The sequence below is a fragment of the Bombina bombina genome, chromosome 10 (assembly GCF_027579735.1).
Source record: "Bombina bombina isolate aBomBom1 chromosome 10, aBomBom1.pri, whole genome shotgun sequence".
Lineage (NCBI taxonomy): Eukaryota > Metazoa > Chordata > Amphibia > Anura > Bombinatoridae > Bombina > Bombina bombina.
In genome coordinates, this window is record NC_069508.1 from 104,770,748 (window position 1) to 104,790,735 (window position 19,988).

A 19,988-nucleotide genomic window follows, 5' to 3' on the forward strand; every position below is an offset into this window, starting at 1 on the left:
CATGTGAAGATGGGCCTCAGACGCCTGGAGCCGGGATGAAGAGGGTCCAACATCGGATCAAGAGGAGCCAAAATCCCATTAACTGTGAATAACACTTTTGGGGTTAGTTAGGGCTTTGTTAGGGTGGTTTTTTTTTTTTTTTTTTTTTATAAATACTTTTATTGAGGAATATATAAACATATACAGAACATACAAAATTGCCAGAACTGAAGAATTACAGACATTGATGTAAAGATCACAATGATAAAATAGTGTACGGTCTTAATTACATGTAAATTTAAGAATTAAGTAGGCAAAGGAACCTGTAACCTCATTTTTAACAATAATAATATAATCCTCCTCTGGAAATAATAGGCCACTCTTGGACCTTAGGAAAATAGCAAGATTTGATGGAGGTAAGATAATCTGTAGCCACTCTTGGGCTTGAAAGAGCATAACATAGTAAATGTACATATCAACAACCAAATGTATAAGAAGTTTCCATAACAATGAATAAAATGAATTCCTGGTTTAGTATGGAGTCCCTGATAAACACTAACCTCCACCCCACTAGTTCTAAGGGTCATGATACACAATAATTATGTGTTCTTATTATGGCGCATAACACAAACAGGACTGTTATATAATATTGGGCAGGAGGTAGGATATTTTTTAACCCAAAACCCCTGTCAGTATATAACTAAATGGTCAGTTATTTAATTCTTCCCAGTAGTTTTTGGTGAAGTGATGTATCACCCCGTCTCGGCCGCAGACAGAGCGAGACCAGCACTTTGTATGAAGGCACTAATGAGAAAACCCTTTGAGAAAACCATGACAGCCATATAAGATGGCATATGTACCCATTCACCCATTCAGCGAGAAGTAGGGATATTGTGTAGTGTCTAGGGTTACATTTAACTAGGGAAACGTATATAACATATAGTAGTGAACTCAGATAGAGTGTATTGGGATATATAGGGGAATTATCTAGATTAAGTTATAAGGCAATGAGTGGACAGACCAACAGTTTTAAATTGGTGAGAAGCAGTAGAGGTGTCCCACACATATTATATTGATAGAAGAGAACTGACTACAGTACCCATATTATATTATATAATTACTGTTGCCCTCCAAACCTATAAAATGAAGTATGGCTGCTCTCCATAGAGTTCACAATAAGAAGAAAAACACTGAGGCACATAAAGAATAATTTTGCATATCAACACAACAACAAATAAACAATAACTATCATTCTGACCCCTTTTCTTACTTTCTAATCCCTATTCTCCCTTACCCCCTTCTTTTTTTGCAAAAACCATATCACTTATTTTGTATAGAATAAACATAAAATCAGTGAGATGAGTCCTAGAGAACCCCCAGAGATTCATCTTAACACCCATAGCAAGTAGTGGACAAGTCAGCCCACTCCTGATCCAGAAGCTTAGGGATGACTCGCAAAGTATCTACGGCAGTTTTTGTGCAGGTTAACCCTTAAGCTAAACATATCGCCCTGCATAAAGGACATACTGGGGAAGCATGAGTTTAGGTAATAGGCAAAAAGGAAATTACACCCTGAGAGAACTTATATAGGGGAGGTTATATCCAGCATTCTAACCCGCATGCAGAGAGAAAGTTACATTGCGAGTCCTTCCTGCTGCATAATGAATGTAAGGGAGCTTCTGTAAATCATTAAATACGCCTAGAGAAGCCGTTGTAACAAGGCGGTTAGTGAATGAATTTATAAGCTATTAGCTAATGTGTCCCAAGAACAAACAGAAGTCCAATATAAAGGCAACTTGGACATAAACAAGCTTACTCTTGTCCTTATTGCCAGACGGCAGCTAAGGGAGGCAAAGTTGTTTAGCCTACTCCGGCTTTAGGGAGCGTCAACCAAGGCAAACGATGACCATCTGTAACCTGCCACTTGATGCCACCATTTCTCCAATGCAGAAGGCGAAGTGAGGGCTGTTCCACACAGCCTGTGTCAGGTGCTACCCTATATGGACTGACACGGCTCCGTAACTGTGCAGACTTCAAAAACCGCCGAACATGATCACTGCAGGATTCCCAATCAACAGGCAAGTTCAGAAGTACAGGACTCAGAGTTTTTGGACCAAGGTTAGATGAATAGCTAATTGCAGACCTCCGCTCATAGATAGGAACCCTGTTGAGTACTGCCGGCTTACCCGGGTCATCCCGCCACTTAGGATAGGGTCCCTCTGCCGCTGACACCTCATCTGCTGGGCCTACCCCCTCACCTCTGAGCGGACACAGTTTGTCTAGGAGAGCGGGGGGGAACAAAGGGGGATCCTCAAACTCCGACACCGCTGTTGTATTAGCTCCTTCATCTGGCAGCTGCACTTGTGTTGGTGGCGCTGGGGTACTGGTTTCAACAAGAGTAACATACGGCTGTTGTCTGGCACCAAACCCCTCAGCAATTAGGGTTTGTAGCCTCCCATAATGTTCCTCAAATAGGGCACAAATAGTGGTCTCAAAGTCCTGTGGGTGGAGTACCATAACTTCGCTGTAGTATTTCAGGGAGTTATTGCAGTGAGAATATTGCAATCCAATAGGGAATGCCTTACCCGGATAACCGGGGGGGTGCTGAGGTCCCACGAGGAGGCCGCCGCCAGAGGCCTCAGCGGTCCAGATCAGCGCTCCAGGGTCATTATGTCAGCAAATTTGGTAGATATCAGTTCAGTAGGTTATACTGCAGACACATCCAGTATTTTTTCCAATAGATGCTGCAATTAACTGCATATAATCGGCGGATTATACAGATCTTCTCCCAGAGCTCCTGATAATACGTCCTGCCATGGACGCCGTCTAGACACGCCCCCTGGGTTTTTTATTTTTAAGAACAGTGATCTTTTATTTTATAGCCTACATTTTGTTTTAGTTAGTTTTTTTTATTTTCGGAGATGGGGGTTACTTGTAATGTAGATGGGGGAGTTAGTAATTTTTTCCCCCTCAAAAAGAGCTGATCTCTTTAGGGCAATGCCCTAGAAAAGGTTCTTTTAAGGATTATTGTAATTTTAATTTAGTGTTAAGGATTAGTTTTTTTTTTTTTTGGGTGGTTTTTTTTATTCTATGTGGCATGTAGTTTAGTGCTAGGTATAATGGTGTTTTTTTTATTTTAGACTAGTCCTAAAGCCCGTTCACACGGGTCATTTTTTGCAGTACAGCGGTTCCACCCCTTGCGCTCTCTCCCTCCCCCCTCTCTTTTGCTCTCTCTCTCCCTCCTCCTCTCTTTTGCTCTCTCCCTCCCCCCCTCTCTCTTTTGCTCTCTCTCTCTCCCCCCTCTCTTTTGCGCTCTCTCCCCCTCTCTTTTGAGCTCTCTCTCCCCCTCTCTTTTGGGCTCTCTCTCCCCCTCTCTTTTGCGCTCTCTCTCCCCCCTCTCTTTTGCGCGCTCTCTCTCTCCCCCTCGATTTTACGCTCTCTCCCCTCTCTTTTGCGTTCTCTCCCCTCTCTTTTGCGCTCTCTCTCTCTCTCTCTCTCTCCCCCTCTCTTTTGTGCTCTCTCTCTCCCCCTCTTTTTTGCGCTCTCCCCCCTCTCTTTTGCGCTCTCCCCCCTCTGTTTGCGCTCTCTTTCTCTCCCCCCTATTTTGTGCTCTTTCTCTCCCCCCTATTTTGTGCTCTTTCTCTCCCCCCTCTCTTTTGTGCTCTCTCCCCCCTCTCTTTTGTGCTCTCTCTCCCCCCTCTCTTTTGTGCTCTCTCTCCCCCCTCTCTTTTATACTCTCTCTCTCATGCTCTCTCTCTCCCCCTCTCTTTTACACTCTCTCTCTCTCTCTTTTGCACTCTCTCTCCCCCCTCTCTTTTGCGCTCTCCCCCCTCTCTTTTGTGCACTCTCCCCCACTCTCTTTTGCTGTCTCTCTCCCTCCCTTTATCCCCCTCTTCTGCTCTCTCTCTCTCCCTCTCTTTTGAGCTCTCTCTCCCCCCTCTCTTTTGCGCTCTCTCTCTCCCCCTCTCTTTTGCGCTCTCTCTCTCTCTCCCCCCTCTCTTTTGCGCTCTCTCTCCCCCCTCTCTTTTGCGCTCTCTCTCCCCCCTCTCTTTTGCGCTCTCTCTCTCCCCCCCTCTCTTTTGCGCTCTCTCTCTCCCCCCTCTCTTTTGCGCTCTCTCTCCCCCCTCTCTTTTGTGCTGTCTCTCCCCCCTCTCTTTTGCGCTCTCTCTCCCCTCTCTCTTATGCGCTCTCTCTCCCCCCTCTCTTTTGCACTCTCTCTCTCCCCCTTTCTTTTGCGCTCTCTCTCCCCCTCTCTTTTGCGCTCTCTCCCCCCTCTCTTTTACACTCTCTCCCCCCTCTTTTGCGCTCTCTCTCCCCCCTCTTTTTTTGCACTCTCTCTCACTCCCCCTCTCATTTGCTCTCTCTCCCCCTCTCTTTTGCACTCTCTCCCCCCTCTGTTTTGCGCTCTCTCTCTTTCCCCCCTCTCTCTCTTCCCCCCCCCCCTCTCTCTCTCTCTCTCTCTCTCTCTCTCTCTCCCCCTCTCTCTCTCTCTCCCCCCCCCTCTCTCTCTCTCTCTCTCTCTCTCTTCTCCCCCCTCTCTCTCTCTCTCTCTCTCTCTCTCTTCTCCCTCTCTCCTCCCCTCTCTCTCTCTCTCTCTCTCTCCCCCCCTCTCTCTCCCCCTCTCTTTTTATCTCTCCCCCCTCTCTATCTCTCTCCCCTTTATCTTGCGAGTGACTGTGCCCGGCCACGCCCCCTTCACGCCGGCCACGACCCCTTCACGGCACTTCACGCCCGGCTACGCCCCCTTCATGTCCAGTCACGCCCCAATCACGCCCGGCCACGCCCACGCCCACCTCTGCCGCAGATCAGGTAGGGATCTCAAAGGCCAGGTGTGTTTGTCCTCGTGCTGTCTCTACTGCGCTTGACAGCTTCGGACAAACACACTTGGCTTTTTATATATTAGGATACTGTATCTTTTTTTGTAACTTAGTCTTTCTATGTTTTGTAACTTCGTATTTTTTGTAATCTAGTGGGGTTAGTTTAGTGGGCGGGGTTAGTTAGGTACAATAGTGTTAGATTGCATTTGGGGTTGTGGAGGTTTAGGTTTATTTTATTTTTAATTAGATTTTAATTTTCAGTTATGGAATTTAGTGTAGAGGGGGAGTTAGGTGTTAGGTTAGTATGTATTTAGGGTATGTGGCAGCATAGGGGTTAAAGGCATAGTACTTGTGGTGAGTATATGGCGGCATAGGGGTTTATAGTTAGAGACATAGGGATTAATAGTTTATTGTGGTAGGTATGTGGCGGCAAAGGGGTTTATAATTAGAGACATGGAGTAAATAGTTAATTGCGGTGGGTATGTAGCAACACAGGGGTTTATATTTTAGACTCATATGGGTTAATAGTTTATTGCAGTGCTTATGTGGCAGCATAGGGTTTAATAGTTTATTGTGGTGGGTATGTGGCGACATAGGGGTTAATAGTGAGATACTATCGGTGGGTATGTGGCGGCATAGGGATTAATAGGGACTTGCGGTGGGTATGGGGCAGTATAGTGGTTAATATTTGTGGTGGTTTAGATGTTAATTAGTGTGCGTTAGTTTGCAATTGTGCGGTACTTTGGTTTAGGGATTTTAGGATTAGTGGTTAGGCAGTTATATTCCAGGGATCGCCAATATGGTCGGTTATGCTGGGTGTTGTCTAAAACTAGCATCGCGAGCCAATGGCATGTATAGTTAACGCATCAGGGCCTTAGAGAGAACAATGGAACAAATAACATTTTATCTCTCCTAACTCCCACTGGGAGTGAAATTTTTTCTGCTGGCTATGTTTATACAGCTTTTCTAAAGTCTATACTTGTATATAGAAACTTTCAGTATAGGTAGAGATACCACAGGCAAAATCAATTGCTAAAATAAAGGTGAAGGCGTAATTTGTAAACAATTTAATACAATCCAGCAGGTAAAATGGATCATTTGGAACAAATTAAAGGCGGGAAAAAAGTTAGGGTAAACTGTCCCTTTAAGCATGATTTTTTTTTAGGAGGAGCTATGGAATATTTGCAAGAGGGTAGGGGATCACATGCAGTGTTCTCCCCAGGACCTTTTTAGCGGGTGCACCACCCGGGTGATTTTACTGACCACCCAGCTAAAATTTAGGCAATATTAAGCTATAATGAGCTAATATTAAAAATGTTAAACTTTTATTGCACAAATTATCATTAAATATATTTATGTTAAAATATGCAATTAATTTGGGCTTTGGATTGCTGAAAATGATATAATATTAAAAAATATTACACTGCCCCCACCTAGCTACTTCACAATACCACCCGGCTGCTTCACAATGTTACCCGGCTGGCAAAATTCTCTGTGGAGAACACTGAGTGTGGTTGCCCAGGGGGGATGCATAGGGCATTAGATTTGGTGGGTGGTATTTCCCAATGATGAGGGGATCACATAGAGTGTGGTAACGCATGCAGGATTTGTGTGGGTGTTAGAATTAGTGGGTGATATTTTCAATGGGGAAGGGGATTGTGTAGAAGGGTTAAACACATAGTAGTGTAGGGTCACTAGCCTTAAAATTACATGCTGTAACAAATTAGAGCATGCAGTTTTTTTATTGTTATAGCCTTTTAAGTGACAGATGTCTTCTTGACAATGTTGTAGGGAAGAGTAGGATTTTGTATTCCTGCAGATTTCAGGGTTAAACCGTCTAAGACTAGTTGAAATATTAAATGCAACTGCAAGTATATTTATTATGTTATGATTTATGTAAAAAAGCGAACTGTGAAGTCTCTTTAAACACAAAGTCAGATTCTAAAAAAGAACATAAGACAAGCTGAAATTTAACTATTTGCCTTTGTTTAAGGAAAAATAAATGGCAAGAATGTGAAACTATCCAGACATGAGCAAAGTCTTGTGAACAACTGTTGAACAACTATAATACGCCAGATTTGTTTTAAACTTTCTATTGTTGCATTTAGATTAGGCATCATTATGTATTCCACCCCTTTGTTCTGGTTTAAATACACAGAAGTTAGCGTCATTTTGCCATATTGTTTACAAATGATACCCGTTGTGCTACAAACAAAACGTACGTTTCCTCTCTAGCAACATACACTGACCTCATGAAGAGAGGAAGCATAGATACGCATGATTTTTATTGTTCAAGGGGCGGATATTGTTCCCCTAGTTGTTTGTGCCAAATTGTCCCTTGTGGTTGCCACAAAGTATAATTTTCGAACAAATAAAAGCACAGATGCACACCAAGGCTATTATGTCTGAAAACGTAGCGTAGACTTATGACTGCATGGCTTTATCGTTTGTGTGCTTTTGAGACAAATAATTGTTGAATTCTAAAATTTTAAATATGTTTATTATGACGTGCACTTTCATGGAGACATAAGGCGCCATTTATAAAGCTGCGTAAACAGATTCGGAGACCTTGAGGTGCAGATTCTCTCATGAGATAGTAGATTAAAGGGATAATCTAGTCAAAATTAAACTTTCATGATTTAGATAGAGCATGCAATTTTCAGCAACTTTCTAATTTACTCTTATTATCAATTTTTCTTTGTTCTCTTGCTATCTTTATTTGAATGTCAGCTTAGGAGCCTGCCCATTTTTGGTTTAGCACATGGGTAGCGCTTGCTGATTGGTGGCTACATGTAGACACTAATCAGAAAGTGCTACCCAGTTCTGAACCAAAAATGGGCCGGTGTTCTGTCAGATTCTGCTCCTTTGTCAGAATCTGCCACCTCTGACTGCGCATGCTCTGTATGACGTAATCACACTCCACATATATTGAATAGGAATGTGGGAAATGGGATTATGTAAATCAGCTGCATGCACATTTAGTGGTCGCAGATTCTGACAAGGAAGTTATGTCGGATCTTGCTGCCTCTACGCATGCGCTGTTATAATTGAATACTGTCAAACAAATTAAAAGTGCATATAATATATATATATATATATATATATATACATATATATATATATATATATATATATATATATATATATATATATATATATAAATATATATATATATATACACACAGTTGTGCTCATAAGTTTACATACCCTGGCAGAATTTATGATTTATTGGCCATTTTTCAGAGAATATGAATGATAACACAAAAACTTTTCTTTCACTCATGGTTAGTGCTTGGCTGAAGCCATTTATTATCAATCAACTGTGTTTACTCTTTTTAAATCATAATAACAACAGAAATTACCCAAATGACCCTGATAAAAAGTTTACATACCCTGGTGATTTTGGCCTGATAACATGCACACAAGTTGACACAAAGGGGTTTGAATGGCTATTAACGGTAACCCTCCTCACCTGTGATCTGTTTGCTTGTAATTTGTGTGTGTGTATAAAAGGTCAATGAGTTTCTGGACTCCTGACAGACCCTTGCATCTTTCATCTAGTGCTGCACTGACGATTCTGGATTCTGAGTCATGGGGAAAGTAAAAGAATTGTCAAAGGATCTGCGGGAAAAAATAGTTGAACTGTATAAAATAGGAAAGGGATATTAAAAGATATCCAAGGAATTGAGAATTCAAATCAGCAGTGTTCAAACTCTAATCAAGAAGTGGAAAATGAGGGGTTTGATAACATACTGCTTTCATCTTGACATCAATTCTGACCAAATTTCTTGTGTCTTTGTAGCTCACACATCCCCAAAACATCAGCGATCCACCTCCGTGTTTCACAGTAGGAATGGTGTACCTTTCATCATAGGCCTTGTTGACTCCTCTCCAAATGTAGCGTTTATGGTTGTGACCAAAAAGCTAAATTTTGGTCTCATCAATCCAAATGACTTTGTGCCAGAAGGTTTTAGGCTTGTCTCTGTGTTGTTTGGCGTATTGTAAGACTTTGTGGCATTTGCGTAGTAATGGCTTTCTTCTGGCGACTCGACCATGCAGCCCATCTTTTTTCAAGTGCCTCCTTATTGTGCATCTTGAAACAGCCACACCACATGTTTTCCGAGAGTCCTGTATTTCACCTGAAGTTATTAGTGGGTTTGTCTTTGCATCCCGAACAAGAGGTTTGAATGGCTATTAAAGGTAACCATCCTCACCTGTGATCTGTTTGCTTGTAATTTGTGTGTGTGTATAAAAGGTCAATGAGTTTCTGGACTCCTAACAGACCCTTGCATCTTTCATCCAGTGCTACACTGACGATTCTGGATTCTGAGTCATGGGGAAAGCGAAAGAATTGTCAAAGGATGTGCAGGAAAAGGTAGTTGAACTGTATAAAACAGGAAAGGGATATAAAAAGATATCCAAGGAATTGAGAATGCAAATCTGCAGTGTTCAAGCTCTAATCAAGAAGTGGAAAATGAGGGGTTCTGTTGAACCCAAACCACGGTCAGGTAGACCAACTAAGATTTCGGCCACAACTGCCAGGAAAATTGTTCAGGATGCAAAGACAAACCCACAGATAACTTCAGGTGAAATACAGGACTCTCTGGAAACATGTGGTATGGCTGTTTTAAGATGCACAATAAGGAGGCACTTGAAAAAAGATAGGCTGCATGGTCGAGTCGCCAGAAGAAATCCATTACTATGCAAATGCCACAAAGTCTTACAATACGCCAAACAGCACAGAGACAAGCCTAAAACCTTCTGGCACAAAGTCATTTGGAATGGTGAGACCAAAATTTAGCTTTTTGGTCACAACCATAAACGCTACATTTGGAGAGGAGTCAACAAGGCCTATGATGAAAGGTACACCATTCCTACTGTGAAACACGGAGATGGATCGCTGATGTTTTGGGGATGTGTGAGCTACAAAGGCACAGGAAATTTGGTCAGAATTGATGTCAAGATGAATGCAGTATGTTATCAAACCCCTCATTTTCCACTTCTTGATTAGAGTTTGAACACTGCTGATTTGAATTCTCAATTCCTTGGATATCTTTTAATATCCCTTTCCTATTTTATACAGTTCAACTATTTTTTCCTGCAGATCCTTTGACAATTCTTTTACTTTCCCCATGACTCAGAATCCAGAATCGTCAGTGCAGCACTAGATGAAAGATGCAAGGGTCTGTCAGGAGTCCGGAAACTCATTGACCTTTTATACACACACACTAATTGCAAGCAAACAGATCACAGGTGAGGATGGTTACCTTTAATAGCCATTCAAACCCCTTTGTGTCAACTTGTGTGCATGTTATCAGGCCAAAATCACCAGGGTATGTAAACTTTTGTAAACACAGTTGAATGATAATAAATGGCTTCAGCCAAACACTAACCATGAGTGAAAGAAAAGTTTTTGAGTTATCATTCATATTATCTAAAAAATGGCCATGAAATCATAAATTCTGCCAGGGTATGTAAACTTATGAGCACAACTGTGTGTGTATATATATATATATATATATATATATATATATATATATATAGTTCAGAAAAGAGCACTCTCTTAGGGTGCCAATGGTTAAATATAAAGGATAAAGGGAGAAAATCTCTGTTTTTCTTAAGTGTACTTTATTAGAACCAACGTGACGTTTCGGCTTGTTCTAATAAAGTACACTTAAAAAGACCAGAGAGTGCCTCCCTCTACTATATATAATCTGCTACCTCTAAATGCGCATGCGGCTGGTTTACATAATCACATTCCACACATTCCTATTTAACATATGTGGAGTGTGATTACGTCATACAGAGCATACACAGTCAGAGGTAGCAGATTCTGACAAAGGAGCAGATTCTGATAAAACACCGGCTCCTAAGATAACATTCTTGCTTTTTCAAATAAAGAAAGAGAACAAAAAAAATTGATAATAGGAGTAAATTAGAAAGTTGCTTAAAATTGCACGCTCTATCTGAATCATGAAAGTTTAGTTTTGACTAGACTGTTCCTTTAAAATCACCTGAGACTGATTTGACTTGGGAGATTGACAACTAATCTCACAAGTGCAGAGGGCAGGATTACACAGAGAGGGTTCTTGTACAATCATTTGTTTCTACATTTCTTGTTCTGTCTGCGCCTTGAAAGTTTTATTTTGTCTTACATGCCCCTTTAAGATATTTTGACATTAGTGTCCCTTTAAAGGAATATAGTACAGTTAAAAATATGTTTTTGCATGAATAAGTTAGGCAAAAGCTTTTTAAAATTTGAAAGGATATGAAATACTTTTAACATGTTTAACTGCTGCTCTTTCATATATATAAATAGAAAACTTTTGATTACCATTTTCATTTAATTATGCATAGTACGAAATACTTATTTTGCTTGTTTTTGATGCAAAGTAACTTGTTTTTGGGTAAAAATTGTGCTTGCCCCAGTCAAAGTCTGTAAAGCAAATTGGCGAAATCAGCTACATACTAGATAGCGATTGCTTTGAGCAGTGGACAAACTCATTTACAACTAGCCCTACGCGGCCATAATTAAAGGGACATGATTCCCAAATGTTGAACACATGAAAGTGATGCAGTATAGCTGTCAAAAGCTGACTTGAAAATATCACCTGAGCATCTCTGTGTAAAAAAGATATTTCCCTCAAAATGTCTTAAATATTCACATCCCATTGTAAAAGGACTTCAAGTAGCCAATCATGATACTTGTCCCAGGACTTGCAAAGAAGTGTGCATTTGGCATGTGCAGGCACAGTCATGTTATTTCCCTATTAAGTTAAAGTAAGTTTACTATGTAATCTCACGAGATTTCGGTGAAATCTCATGAGATCACAGCAAAGCATATATCTGGACAGCAGCTGGAGTATAACTGTTTTACACAGCACTTACTCTGGTGAGCTGAAGAAATTTTGAGGTAAAATATCTTCCTTTTTTACATAGAGATGTTCAGGTGATTTTCTTGTCATTTCTTTACAGTTATACTGTATTACATTCAAGTGATTTAGCATGAGTATTATGTCCCTTTAAGTGTGTTAGCATATTCACTAGTTGTTTTGCAAATCATAAGTAAAGTGGCTATGTGGAATGCTTTTTAAAACATTTCTTGTGTATGTCATTTTCTACAATATAATATATGCATATCTAAAAAATAACAAATAAAGTAATATATATATATAAGCGCCCCTATGAGAATACTCTTAAAAAAGGATATGTACTAGCTGTTAATCCGTGGATCACAGCTGCAGTTAGGCCAGGGTTGCTGCCATATGTCTGTCACGGCTCTGATAACCAGATAAAAATTATATAAAACAAAAAAAGAAAAGAACAGGCGCAACACCTCTAAGTGCAATATGTCAGTAAAATTACACCATATATAAAAAATACCTTAATGTCCCTTTAAAGGGACAGTCAAGTCCAAAAAAAACCTTTAATGTTTCAAATAGGCTCATATGATAATTTATAAGCCTTTGAAGGCCGCCTCTTTTTTATTTGCTTTTCACAACAGAGGAGAACTAGTTCATGTAAACCAAATAGATAACATTGTGATCACGCCTGTGGATTGTGGCAGACACTGCACTAATTGGCTAAAATAAAAGTTAATAGATAATAAATAAAATGTCATGTGATCAGGGGGCTGTCAGAAGATGCTAAGATACAAGTTAATCACAGAGGTAAAAAGTATATTAATATAACAGTGTTGGTTATGCAAAACTGGGGAATGGGTAATAAAGGGAATATCTATCTTTTTAAACAACAAAAATTCTAGTGTAGACTGTCCCTTTAATATGAAACAACAGGAAGTGCATGCCCAGGGTTTTAAGTCTCTACACCATGAAGTTTACAAATGACGTCTTACAGCTATCTCCCATTCTTTCACTTTTGTAATACGCAATCTTTTCTGTCTCTGTGTTGACAGGTACAATCTGGCTATGTTTGTCATTATGCAGCTGTACTTTGATCAGTGTTATCGTCTGTTCATATACAAGGAGTTTGCAGTGAATAGCGGAGCCCTGGACTTGTGATTGAGCTGATTCATGTGGCAGATGGACTTTGGTAGGGGTCTGTGAGACGAGTCTGGTCTTCTTAATAAGGCCCAGCTCAGGTGAGATCTTTTTACATTAATAAAGTATAAGGACAATCTTTATATTTTTTTTCTTTTATAAACAATCTAGGAAAACAAATGGAGCCAGTTGTTTTTTTATTTATATTATTTTATTGTTTAGGTATTCCAATGTAGTGAGGTCATTTACCAAGTAAAAGTATTTAATTGAGAATAAAATGTGTTTCCCTTATTGCATTTCCAGTTTCTTGTTTTACCAGCTGCAGAGTATAAAATGTATTAAAAAATGTGCATTTTCAGGTTTATTTGTGTTTATGAATTAGCTGGTTTTGTACTTTCAAACCACAGCCTAATACAATGGGCTGAGCTTACAGGTTAAAGGGACACTGAACCCAATTTTTTTCTTTCGTGATTCAGATTGAGCATGCAATTTTAAGCAACTTTCTACTTTACTCCTATTATCAATGTTTCTTCATTCTCTTGCTATCTTTATTTGAATAAGAAGGCATCTAAGCTTTTTTTCTTGGTTCAGTACTCTGGACAGCACTTTTTTTATTGGTGGATGAATTTATCCACCAATCAGCAAGGACAACCCAGGTTGTTCACCAAAAATGGGCCGACAACTAAACTTACATTCTTTAATTTCAAATAAAGGTACCAAGAGAATAAAGAAAATTTGATAATAGGAGTAAATTAGAAAGTTGCTTAAAATTGCCTGCTCTTTCTGAATCACAAAAGAAAAAATTTGGGTTCAGTGTCCCTTTAAATAAGATCTCATTATGTTATTACTTTGTGTACACACACTTGCTTCCTTATCTTATACCTGTTTGTAAACCAAAGCTCAATACTTAGAGAGAACAATGGAAAGTGGTCATTTTCTTAGTTATCTCTTCTTTTGTTTAAAAACATACCTTTCTTCTTTTCACATTCGGAGCAGCTTCCCCCACCCGGAGATCCTCTCTTCACACGTCAGCAATGACTAATCCGGCTTCCTCCAAACACGGCTTTCCCCCCAGGGGCCTGAGGCCATGCCATGATTGGAGGAATCTGGATTAGTCATTGCTGACGTGTGAAGAGAGGATCTCCGGGTGGTGGAAGTGGTTCTGGCTGTGAAAAGAAGATAGGTCATTTTTTTTTAAACAAAACGGCTGCTTTCTAAACTTTGATGAATGAAAGTGCCCCTGTATTTAATAGTATTTTTAAAAACCGGGCTTTCATTCATTAAAGTTTACATTCACTTTAAGTATATAAGTATAGGTTTGGAGACCCGCAATAATTGTAAATGAGCAACTTGTAAACAATTAAATACACTCCAGCAGGTAAAATGGATCATTGGGAACAAATTAAAGGGGAGATTTTTTTTGGGGTAAACTGTCTCCTTAAATGTTGTGTCCTATAAAAGACAGTAGTGCAAAGAGGGAAGTTAGCATTTTGTGACCAATCTCTGGATTATTTTGGGGGTGGCGATGTAAGATTGATATTTTCGGATACTGCTGCCATTTTATAACAGGTAATATTTGTAATCATCATGAGGGGGCTGCAAAATATATCAAGCATTGTAAATAACTTTGTCTAAGTTACTGAGCACAATATACCAATCAATAATCAATGAGTTCCGGGACCTTTTCTTTTATGAAAAAAAAGCACTGCTTCCGAGTACAGACGTTTATTACAACACTATACATAGTTTTATTTGGCCTTAGCTTCTCTCTAGAGCTTCATATTTTGTATTATTGAGATACTGATTTGTTCTCAAGGTGTCTAGATAATTATCTGCATCTTATATAGTTTCAAAAGTATTTAAAAAAATAAAATACAGTTTTATAGAAAAGGTAGTTGATAAATGGACTAAAAAAAGAATAAAACAATTCATGTTTAGGATATGTATTTATCTTCTGTTTTAACTAAAGCTGAGCAATCAATAAAAAATAGTGCTCTAAATGATCGGATCACCGGCCGACTGCTGCTATACAGATAGCGCTGTCCTGTGGCTTTTTGGTATTTTTTTAGATAGCAGACCCTTAGGTAGGGTCTATGTTTCACATAACAAAATAATTAGGTCTAATTGTTTTACCTGTGTAATATAAAAAGGCACTCACTGTTTTTACCTGATTTTATAATCTTTGCAATTAGGCATGTGCAAAATTCGTTATTCGAATATTCATTTGTCAAACGAATTACAAATAGAGTCGCAGGTAGCAGCATTCTTTCAGCTGTTTTCGGTGTCGGATATATTAGTGTTCTGGATTTGGATTTGCACAGATCTTTGTGTGTTGCAATTTAACACTAATATATCTTCAAAAATAGCCAAATGCTGCATATTTGGAATTTATTTGACAAGCGAATATTCAAATAACAAATTTGACACATACCTCTTTGTAGTCCATAGGTATTAGAACAAATACTTCTAACAAAAGCTATCATTATTTAAATTTGTATTATATTCATATGTACATATGCTCACTATGCCCCATCCATAGTTAAAGCTCTCAGTAATCAGTAATATCTTTTACAAACTAACTGTTGCTTTTATAAATATATATATATGTCTATTGCTAAAATGCTTTTGTTCAAATTCAAGGTATTTATGTGCATTTCAGTTTTAATTGTTACGTCCCTTTAATTGTATAAATACAACATAGATTATTATAGATCTGTAACCAAAATAAACGTTTTAAAATAATTTCTCTTGCAAGGTGTATCCAGTCCACGGATTCATCCTTACTTGTGGGATATTCTCATTCCCTACAGGAAGTGGCAAAGAGAGCACACAGCAGAGCTGCCCATATAGCTCCCCCCCCCCCTAGCTCCACCCCCCAGTCATTCTCTTTGCCGCTCTAACAAGTAGCATCTCCATGGGAGGGTAAAGTGAATGTGGTGTTAGATTTGTAGTTTTATATCTTCAATCAAAAGTTTGTTATTTTTAAATAGTGCCGGTTTGTACTATTTACTCTCTGGCAGAAAGTGATGAAGAATTCTGCTGAGAGGAAAATGATTTTAGCATGTTGTAACTAAAATCCACTGCTGTTCCCACACAGGACTGAGGAGTACCAGAAAACTTCAGTTGGGGGGAACAGTTTGCAGGCTTAACTGCACTGAGGTATTTTTCAGCCATCTTTTTTCTAGTCAAGACACGATAATGCTAGAAGACTGACAGAAATCCCCATGAGGGAAGGGTAAGCCATATTCTGAAAATTAGTATAGAATAGGGGCTTATTTAACAGGGCTCAATAGACTGGTGGACACTGTGACAGGGCAATTGATTATTTTATTCAGCAAATACTCATTGGTAGACACTTTTAAACAACTTTGGTGTGTTTATTATGGTTTTTTTTTATCCACATGGCATAAATTTAGTCACCTAAGTGTGACTTTGAAGGCCTCACAACTCCGGAATGGAGTGGGATGGGCCCTAATTTCGCGCCTCTGTTGCGCAGTTCATTTCTCCAGACAGTTCATGCTGCTTCACGTGCAGGGTCCAGAGACTGCTTGAGGGACTCACAGAAGCTGTTTTTCCCCTAAACTAATCCATAAGGGAAGGTAGGGCCACAGCAGACTGCTGTGGCAAGGTGCTTTAGTGTTGTAACCAGTTGTGGGCTTTAGACTGCTCCGGTTTGGGCATTAAGGGGTTAATCAGGCTGAAACTTGGTGTGCAATCATATCGAAGCATTAGGCACATACTGTGAAAATTTCAAAAGATTTGGTGCATTTTTCACTGTTTTGTAAAATTGTGTGTGCTTTTTATTTCTTAAAGGCACAGTACCGTTTATTTCAAATTGTGTTTTTTATTTGATTAAAGTGTTTTTCAAGCCTGCTTGCATATAATACTAATCTGTTTAACATGTCTGACACTAAGGAAAAGCCTTGCTCTTTGTGTTCAGTAGCCATGGTGGAACCCCCTCTCAAAATGTGTCCCAAGTGCACTAATGTGTCTATACAATTTAAAGATCATATTGTGTCACTCAAAAATGTAGCCCAAGATGATTCTATGACGGAAGGTAATGAAGATAGTCCACCTTCCTCTCCCCAAGTGTCACCACCAGTTACGCCCGCGCAAGCAATACCTAGTACCTCTAGTGCATTGGCACCTATTACATTGCAACAACTAGCGACAGTCATGGATAATTCCCTTGCGGCCTTTCTATCCAAACTGCCAGTTTTTCCTACAAAGCGAGATAGCTCTGTTTTAAGAACAGATTATGAGCAGTCGGAAGCTTTGGGAGGTTTATCTGACGTACCCTCACAACACTCTGAAATAGGGTGAGAGGGATGTGATGTCTGAGGGAGAAATTTGTGACTCAGGAAAGGTTTCTCAACGGGCAGATTCAGATTCATTAGCCTTTAAATTTAAGTTGGAACACCTCCGCGTATTGCTTAGGGAGGTTCTATCCACTCTGGATGATTGTGACCCTATGGTGGTTCCAGAGAAATTGTGTAAAATGGACAAATACCTAGAGGTCCCTGTATACACTGATGCGTTTCCGATCCCTAAAAGGGTTGCGGATATTGTTACCAGGGAGTGGGAAAGACCCGGTGTCCCTTTTGTTCCCCCTCCTATTTTTAAGAAAATGTTCCCCATTACTGACCCCAGGCGGGACGCGTGGCAGACGGTCCCTAAGGTAGAGGGAGCAGTTTCTACGCTGGCTAAGCGCACAACCATTCCAATTGAAGACAGTTGTGCTTTTAAAGATCCTATGGATAAAAAATTTAGAAGGTTTACTAAAGAAAATTTTTGTTCAACAAGGGTTCCTTCTACAACCGATCGCCTGCATTATTCCTGTAACTACTGCAGCGGCTTTCTGGTTTGAGGCGCTGGAGGAGTCGCTCCAGAGGGAGACCTCATATGACGAAATTATGGATAGAATTAAAGCTTTAAAACTGGCTAATTCTTTTATCACAGATGCCGCTTTGCAATTAGCTAAGTTAGCGGCAAAAAATTCAGGTTTCGCCATTATGGCGCACAGAGCGCTTTGGCTCAAGTCATGGTCGGCCGATGTGTCGTCCAAATCGAAATTACTAAACATCCCTTTCAAGGGAAAGACCCTTTTCGGGCCCGAGTTGAAAGAGATTATTTCGGATATCACCGGGGGAAAGGGTCATGCTCTCCCGCAAGATAGGCCTTTTAAGGCTAAAAACAAGGCTAATTTTCGTTCCTTTCACACTTTCAGGAACGGTCCTGCTTCAAGCTCTGCAACCGCAAAGCAAGAGGGTAACGCTTCACAGCCCAAGGCAACCTGGAAGCCTTTGCAGGGCTGGAACAAGGGTAAACAGGCCAATAAGCCTGCAGCTGCTACTAAGACAGCATGAAGGGGTAGCCCCCGATCCGGGACCGGATCTGGTAGGGGGCAGACTCTCTCTCTTCGCTCAGACTTGGGCAAGAGATGTTCCCGATCCCTGGGCATTAAAGATCGTTACTCAGGGATATCTTCTAGAATTCAAGGACTCCCCTCCTAGGGGAAGGTTCCACATTTCTCGTCTGTCTACAGACCAGACAAAGAAAGAGGCGTTCTTACGCTGTGTAGAAGACCTAATCATGATGGGAGTGATATATCCAGTTCCAATTGCAGAACATGGACTGGGTTTTTACTCAAACCTGTTTGTGGTTCCCAAAAAGGAAGGAACTTTCAGGCCAATCCTGGATCTAAAAATTCTAAACAAATTCCTCAGGGTTCCATCATTCCAGATGGAGACTATTCGGACAATCTTACCTATGATCCAGGAAGGTCAATATATGACTACCGTGGATCTAAAGGATGCATACCTACATATTCCTATCCACAAAGATCATCATCAGTTCCTAAGGTTCGCCTTTCAGGACAAGCATTATCAGTTTGTGGCCCTTCCCTTCGGGTTGGCCACCGCTCCCAGAATTTTCACAAAAGTGCTAGGGTCCCTTCGGGCGGTACTAAGACCGCGGGGTATTGCAGTAGCACATTATTTGGACAACATCTTAATACAGGCGTCGTCTTTTCCCAGAGCCAAGGCTCATACGGAGATTGTTCTGGCCTTTCTAAGGTCTCACGGGTGGAAGGTGAACACCGAAAAAAAGTTCTCTGTCCCCGCTCACAAGGGTTCCCTTCCTGGGAACATTAATAGACTCGGTAGAAATGAAAATATTTCTGACGGAGGTCAGAAAATTAAAGCTCTTAACTACTTGCCGAGTTCTTCATTCCATTCCTTGGCCATCTGTAGCTCAGTGCATGGAGGTAATCGGATTAATGGTAGCGGCAACGGACGTAGTCCTTTTTGCTCGAATACATCTAAGGCCACTGCAACTGTGCATGCTCAAACAGTGGAATGTAGATTATGCAGATTTGTCTCCTCAAATTCAACTGGACCAGAAAACCAGAGACTCTCTTCTCTGGTGATTGTCTCAGGATCACCTGCCTCAGGGAATATGCTTCCGCAGAACGGAGTGGATCATTGTAACGACCGATGCCAGTCTGATAGGCTGGGGGGCGGTCTGGGACTCTCTGAAAGCTCAGGGCTTATGGTCTCGGGAAGAGTCTCTTCTTCCGATAAACATTTTGGAACTGAGAGCGATATTCAACTCGCTTCAGGCATGGCCTCAACTAGCGGCGGCCAAATTCATCAGATTTCAGTCGGACAACATCACGACTGTGGCATATATCAATCATCAGGGGGGAACAAGGAGTTCCCTAGCGATGAAGGAAGTCACCAAAATAATCAGGTGGGCGGAGGATCACGCCTGCCATCTATCTGCAATTCACATCTCAGAAGTAGACAACTGGGAGGCGGATTTTCTAAGTCGTCAGACTTTTCATCCGGGGGAGTGGGAACTCCACCCGGAGGTTTTTGCTCAGTTGACCCAGCTATGGGGCATTCCAAAATTGGATCTGATGGCGTCCCGTCAGAACTCCAAACTTTCCTCTCTACGGATCCAGGTCCAGGGACCCCAAGGCGGCATTGATAGATGCTCTAGTAGCGCCTTGGTCCTTCAATCTGGCTTATGTCTTTCCACCGTTTCCCCTCCTCCCTCGTCTTGTAGCAGGAGAAGGCTTTGGTAATTCTGATAGCGCCTGCGTGGCCACGCAGGACTTGGTATGCAGACCTAGTGGACATGTCATCTGTCCCACCATGGACACTGCCAATGAGGCAGGATCTTCTAATAC

The 19,988-nt window shown here is 40.7% G+C and overlaps 1 protein-coding gene across 2 annotated transcripts in view; it reads left to right on the forward strand.

Moving 5' to 3' along the window:
- The window catches only part of SEC16B (SEC16 homolog B, endoplasmic reticulum export factor), a 602,132-nt gene that overhangs the window by 11,860 nt on the left and 570,284 nt on the right, over positions 1–19,988 (forward strand). For both annotated transcript variants that reach the window (XM_053693298.1, XM_053693299.1), the window contains exon 3: positions 12,712–12,897. The gene's annotated coding sequence lies outside the window, so the exon portion shown is untranslated. The remainder of the gene's footprint in view (positions 1–12,711; positions 12,898–19,988) is intronic.